The sequence below is a fragment of the Hipposideros armiger genome, unplaced genomic scaffold (assembly GCF_001890085.2).
Source record: "Hipposideros armiger isolate ML-2016 unplaced genomic scaffold, ASM189008v1 scaffold_428, whole genome shotgun sequence".
Taxonomy (NCBI): Eukaryota; Metazoa; Chordata; class Mammalia; order Chiroptera; family Hipposideridae; genus Hipposideros; species Hipposideros armiger.
This window is the reverse complement of record NW_017731778.1, coordinates 885,623-892,025: the sequence shown is the minus strand read 5'-3', so window position 1 is coordinate 892,025 and position 6,403 is coordinate 885,623.

The window sequence follows — 6,403 nt, the reverse complement described above, 5'->3', positions numbered from 1 at the left end:
GGCCTCAGTTTTCCGAGACACTCTCTCGACTAATGGGTCAGAGGCTAATGCAGAGGGGGTGGTCTAAGAATCGGCTGTAAGGCGACACCCTAGTACAAGCAATTATACAACCTCTTCAGGGACTCATTCGAGATAGCTCCTTGAAGGGAAAGATTATGTCTTGTAAATTTTTCTACTCCTCTTAGTGTTTGCACGGTGCCTAGATAAATAAAACTTAATGTTTAATACCTAGATGGTGTACACGAGGCGTGCAAAAAATATTTATTAAATAAATTAAGAAGAAAAAAATATGTACTTTTTTAGATCTAGCACAATCATTCAAACTTCTGCATAAGATATAAAAGATCTGGTGTCTACCGTTCCTATAAAATCATTTTTCATGTATTTTTAAGACGCTTCTGAAATCATTGCTTAGCCTTTTCTGGACTAAATCCCTCTTCTTTTAGCCTGTTTCCATAGGTTTGTTTTTTTTTTTGTTTTTGTTTTGTGGTGGTGTTGTCATTGTTTAAAGTGTATTAAGGTGACAATTGCTAGCAAAGTTACGTAGGTTTCAGGTGTACAATTCTGTAATACATCCTCTATATATCACATTGTGTGTTCACCATCCAGAGTCAGTTCTCTTTCCATTACCACACATTTGATCCCTTTCACCCTCATCTACCAACACCTCCCCTCCCCCTTGCCCTCTGGTAACCACTAAACTATAGTCTGTGTCTATGAGTTTTGTTTCTTCATTTGTTTGTCTTATTCCTTTGTTATTTTCAGTTTTATATCCCACATATCAGTGAAATCATATGGTTCTCGACTTTTTCTGTCTGATTTATTTCACTTAGCATAATAACCTCAAGATTCATCTATGTTGTCACAAATGACACTATTTCATCTTTTCTTATGGCAGAATAGTATCCCATTTTGTGTATATACCATGACTTCTTTATCCAATCATCAATCAAAGGACACTTCAGTTTCCATGTCTTGGCCACCATAAAGCAATCCTAAAAAAAAAGAACAATGCTGGAGGTATCACACTCCCTGACTTCAGTTTGTACTCCAGAGCAACAATAATCAAAACAGTATGGTATTGGCAGAAAAACAGACACACAGATCAATGGAATAGAATTGAGAATCCAGAAATATACCCACATTAAATATGGACAGATGATTTTTACAATGAAGCCAAAAACACACAATGGAGAAAACATAGCCTCTTTGATAAATGATGCTGACAGAATTGAAAAGCCACATGCAAAAGAATGAAACTAGACTGCTATTTGTCACCATGTACCAAAATTAACTCAAAATAGATCAAAGACCTAAACATAAGACCTGAAGCAATAAACTGCATAGAAGAAAACATAGGTACTTATGAACCTTGAGTTCAAAGAGCATTTTATGAATTTGACCTCAAAGGCAAGGGAAGTAAAAGCTAAAATAAATGAATGGGACTATATCAAAGTAAAAATCTTCTGCACAGCAAAAGAAACCATCAACAAAATAAAGAGGCAGCCAACCGAATGGGAGAAGATTTTTGCAAACAATGCCTCTGATAAGGGGCTAATATCCAAAACATATAAAGAACTCAAAACAACTCAACAACAACAACAAAAAAACAATCCAATTAAAAAATGGGCAGAGCATCTGAATAGACATTTCTCCAAAGAGGACATGGCCAATAGACATATGAAAAAATGCTCAACATCACTAATCATCAGAGAAATGCAAATAAAAACCACAATGAGATATCACCTCACACCAGTTAGAATGGCTATCATCAACAAGCAATAATAGCAAGTGTTGGAGAAGCTGTAGAGAAAAAGGAACCCTCATACACTGTAGGTGAAAATGCAGATTGGTGCAGCTGCTATGGAAGGCAGTTTCCATTGGTTTTTAACTGAAATTTTCAAGTTTTGTCTCTACTATTAATTTTGTCTTTCATCCCCATGTACCTTTACAGCTGTTTGCTTTATTAGAAAGTCCTCTCATTATGTCTGAATAGTCCTTTAGAAGCCAGATGTTGTTACTCTGTCCTATGACTTACCTCTGCTAAAAATTAATGATGCACTAGATGTATTCACTACCTATCCCTGTCAACTCTCAATAAAGTGTGATCTATTAACACGAGGCAGAAACAGCCCAGAAAGACACTGAGTCACGCAGCAATGAGCTGACCCGCCAGAGCGAGCATGCTAGGCTGGCCATGAAGAGAATTCCCAGTGACTGTTATTTTGTTAATGGATTGTAAACTTACACAAAACAAGCACCTAATGAAGAGGAGTTAGACAAATTAGAATTGATTTTTCAGGCTTCAGGATGTTACCTGAGTACTTCTATTGTATTTCCTATGTTTGATGTCTCATGTGCCACGTGTTTGGTTTGAGGACTTTTCTATTTGGCCCATTTCATTTTGTTTCTGCGCAATCTGAATTTCTTTCTTACTTCTAATTAGTATGGCATGGTTTAAGCAAATTTAATACTTTCTTATATTTCCTCAGCACCTTGCCCAGGGCTGAGACTGTGGTAACTCAATAAAATTGCTCAATTATATAAAGTCAGTTGTATAGAGAATTATGGTAACTTTTTTTTTTCTGAAGACCTTACTTTCAATTTGGTAATTGTCAATGACATAACTTGCTTTGAATAAAGCTAACCTATAACAGCCAAATTCGTTCTGGTTCTATCTTTTATGAGTATATTATGTCATTGCAGGGGACCCAGTTCAATGTGATCTTTGATAACTTGAATGTGACTAAAATCAGTATAGCCTAACCTGAACCAACATCATACTCACTTGGACAACTATGTCAGCAAATAAAGTCCTACCTTGGTTGTTACATTGACCTTGGGATGTCTACCCAAGTATTCTTGATTTATTTTAGCCAGAGTTACTATTTAATTAAGAGCTTAGGAATGAGAAAAGAGAAAAAATAGTTTATAGAAATAACTCTAGGAAAAGCGAGGCAAAGCATTGCTTAATGATTTAGTAATTCATGCATTCGTTCATTCATTATACATTTATTGAGCATCCACTTAGGTCAAACACTGTGCTCATCATATAAGCACAAGTAATTACATGTGGCATTTTTGATCTTTGACTTGTAATGAATAAATGATTGAATGACTAAATAACTGAACAAAACACAGAATTACAATATAATTTTTAAACTGTGAAAAGCCTTTAATAGTTCACACAAATTCTGATAAAGTGTTTTAGAAGGTCTGAAATGTTTGTCTCATAAGGCACTTGCTTTCTGACTTTTTTTATTGCATCCCACAGAAAGAGATATGCCTGAGACCACAACTTAGTATGTACACACACACGCACACACACACACGCACATTTCTGCTCAACTGTATTGTTTTTTTTTGAATGCTGATCCCAACTCATTATATTCATTTCATGATCAATGGTTTGTAACCACAAGTTTGAAAAGCATGGCCATGGGATACTCTACAGCAGTAGAGCAGTCAGCCCTGGCTACTCAAGGAGCATTGGGAGCTTTTCAAGAAATACCAATGCCTGAGTCCTACCCCAGAACAACTAAATCCAAATATGGAGGTGATGTTTGAGCACCGGTGTTTTGGTAAAGCTCCCTGAGTGATTCTAGTGGGCAGTGAGGGTTAGCAATCAGTACTCTAGGTAATGGGAAATATTCTTTTAAAATAAACAGCTATCATTTTAATCATATAAGTAATATGTGCATCTGCTGAAAAATTCAAATAGTGTAGCTTATGACAAAATAAAAACTAAGTCGCTGGCTCAACTCCTTGCTCATCACTTCTACTGTCTAGAGGTCAACATAGTAAATAGTTTCTTGTGTATCTGCTCCCAAATTGTTGGGCATACAGAGGAATCTCTATGGTTTCACAAATACATGTTTCCAGATAACTTTAATTATATGTTTCCAAGTTATAAAAGTTACTGTTGTTATTTTGATGAGGATGACATTGGATTTATAGATTAATTTAGGGAAAACTGATGCATTTACAGAATTGAATCTTCCTAAGAAGAGTATAATAGCTCTTTTCATTTATTCAGTTTTATTTTTTTATGTCCTTCAAGAAAGTGTTACAGTTTTTTTTTAAATATCTAGGTCTTATACATTTCTTATTAAGTTTATAACTAGTCATTCTATTTTTTATACTGTTATAAATGCAATAGCTTGCCTTATTATATTTTACAGCTAAATACTATTTGTTTATTGAAATGTTACTAAATATAGATATTAATTTTAAATGAGTCCACCTCACTGAATTATCATTTGTTGCAAATGGAATTTCCCCCAATTGATTCTTTTGCATTTTCTGTGTAAATAACTACATTGTCTGAAAAATGGTAATAATTTTGTCTTCTATATTGATGCCTCATGTTTTTCTCTTAGCTATTGGGTTGTCGGAAAAGTCGTGATGTATTTTTTTTATGTTTTTCATTGCAAAAATGCATCATGACTTTTCCAACAACCCAATAATTGCATTGACTAGTGCTTTCAAAATGAGTTTTAATTTGTGATGATTCTGGGAAGTAACATCTTATATAAATGACTTGTAATGAAGAATTACATGTATAATAGAACTAGGCATGTTAAAACTGAGGAAAAAAACATAGAAAACTTGGTAAAATCACTTTTGACAATTTTCTTTAGTTACTTTTTTCTTTAAAAGTCTCAATTTTGAAGAAAAGTATTCCCCCATATCTGTTAATATCACTGTTAAAGTTTTGTCATGGACATTCCTAACAAATTTGCCCACAGTCTTTTTTGCTATCATTATCAGGTTTAGTTTTAGTGTGTTACAACTTAACAAAAATAATTTAGGAACTGTTACTCATTTCTATGCTTTGGAATAGTTTAAGTAGAATTTAAAATATCCCTTGAATTTGATTCATATAATTCACCTGAAAACATCTTACCTTGATGCTTTTTTTAGCCTTTGACAAGTTCTTTATGTTTCTCCATGGTAATTTATCTGTTTTAGGAGAGCTGCCAGATAAAATGCAGCACCTCTAGTTAAATTTGAATTTCAGAAAACAACCAATAATTTTTTAGTATAAATATGTCCCAAATATTGCATGAGATATACTAAAAAAATCTAATTTATTTTTCTATTTGCTAAGTCTGGTAATCCCAGTTATAGAGTCTCTTGTGGTATGAGCTTTGGTAATATTTCCCTAGAAATTTTTATTTTTCATTTAGGCTTTCAGAAGTGTCAACATAGCTTTGGGCAAAAATGGTCCCTTGAGGGCCAGCCGAGTGGCGCGTTGGTTAAGAGTTGGCTTAGGATACCAGCTCTGAGCAGCAGGGCCCTGGTTTGGGTCCCATATGAAGGCCAGTGACACTGCCCTCTACAGCTAAGATGGTGAACAACAGCTCGACCTGGAGCTGGGCTGCCATGAGTCGCCTGTGACAGCATAGGCTGCAGCCCCGGCTGCAGTGGGCTCCCGTAAGCTACCGTGAGTAGCCAGCAGCCAGGGTGAGCTGCCAAAAGCCGCTGTGAGAGGCCGTCCAGAGGCCAGTGACCAATCTGCCTCACCTGGGAAGAGCACAATGATAATACCAACATGGGCCAGTGAAGCGATATCCTCCACAACTACAATGAAGAACAAAAGGACAGCAACTTGTCTGTTCCTTTTCCCCTGATTCCCCAGCGCTGTTCCCCTCCCCCAATTCCCCAATAAAATCTGTAAAAAAATAAACCAAAAACTGGTCCCTTGAAATAATTCCTCATTTTTAATTTCATGTTTTCCCATTTTCTTTATTGGGTCAATTAGTGGTTTATCTATTCTCTTGGTTAAATTAAGAGCAGCTCTATCAATCATTATCTGTTCTCTTGCATTTCTAATTAATAAATTAGAAAGGTTTATGTTAATGTCAGTGGATTCCTTCCTTGTCCATTCTTTTGGTTAATTTTGCCAGTCCTTGACTGAGAGAGATGCAGGCTGGAAATTATGAAGTTCTCAGAGAATAGTTAGTACTGTGCTGAGAGAGTTGAGGAAGAGAAAGAAGGGGACCCTGGAATTCCAACATTTACAGGTCTGGTAGAGAGCAATGGTTTCAAAAGGGAAGCTGAGGTGTAGGCATCTGAGTCTGACCAAAGGCAGGAGAATATTAAATCTCAATCACTCTAACTCTCAGCTTATTTAGTCATAAAATGAAAATATTATCTGTCTTATAGTCTTAATAATGCCTGCAACATCCTCAACACACAGTAAGTATTCAAGTATGATTATTAACAGCCAGTCCCTCCACAGTAGGGATGCATTTTTCTGGTGCCCAAGTCCACGTACTTATCCTCACTCTCCTTGGATTTGACCCTGTTCCTTGCTTGTTGGTTTCAAGGGCTCTTGGACTCTGCTCTGCATTTACTTAATGCTCTATCATTATGTCATAAGGACCTGCTACCCTTGACT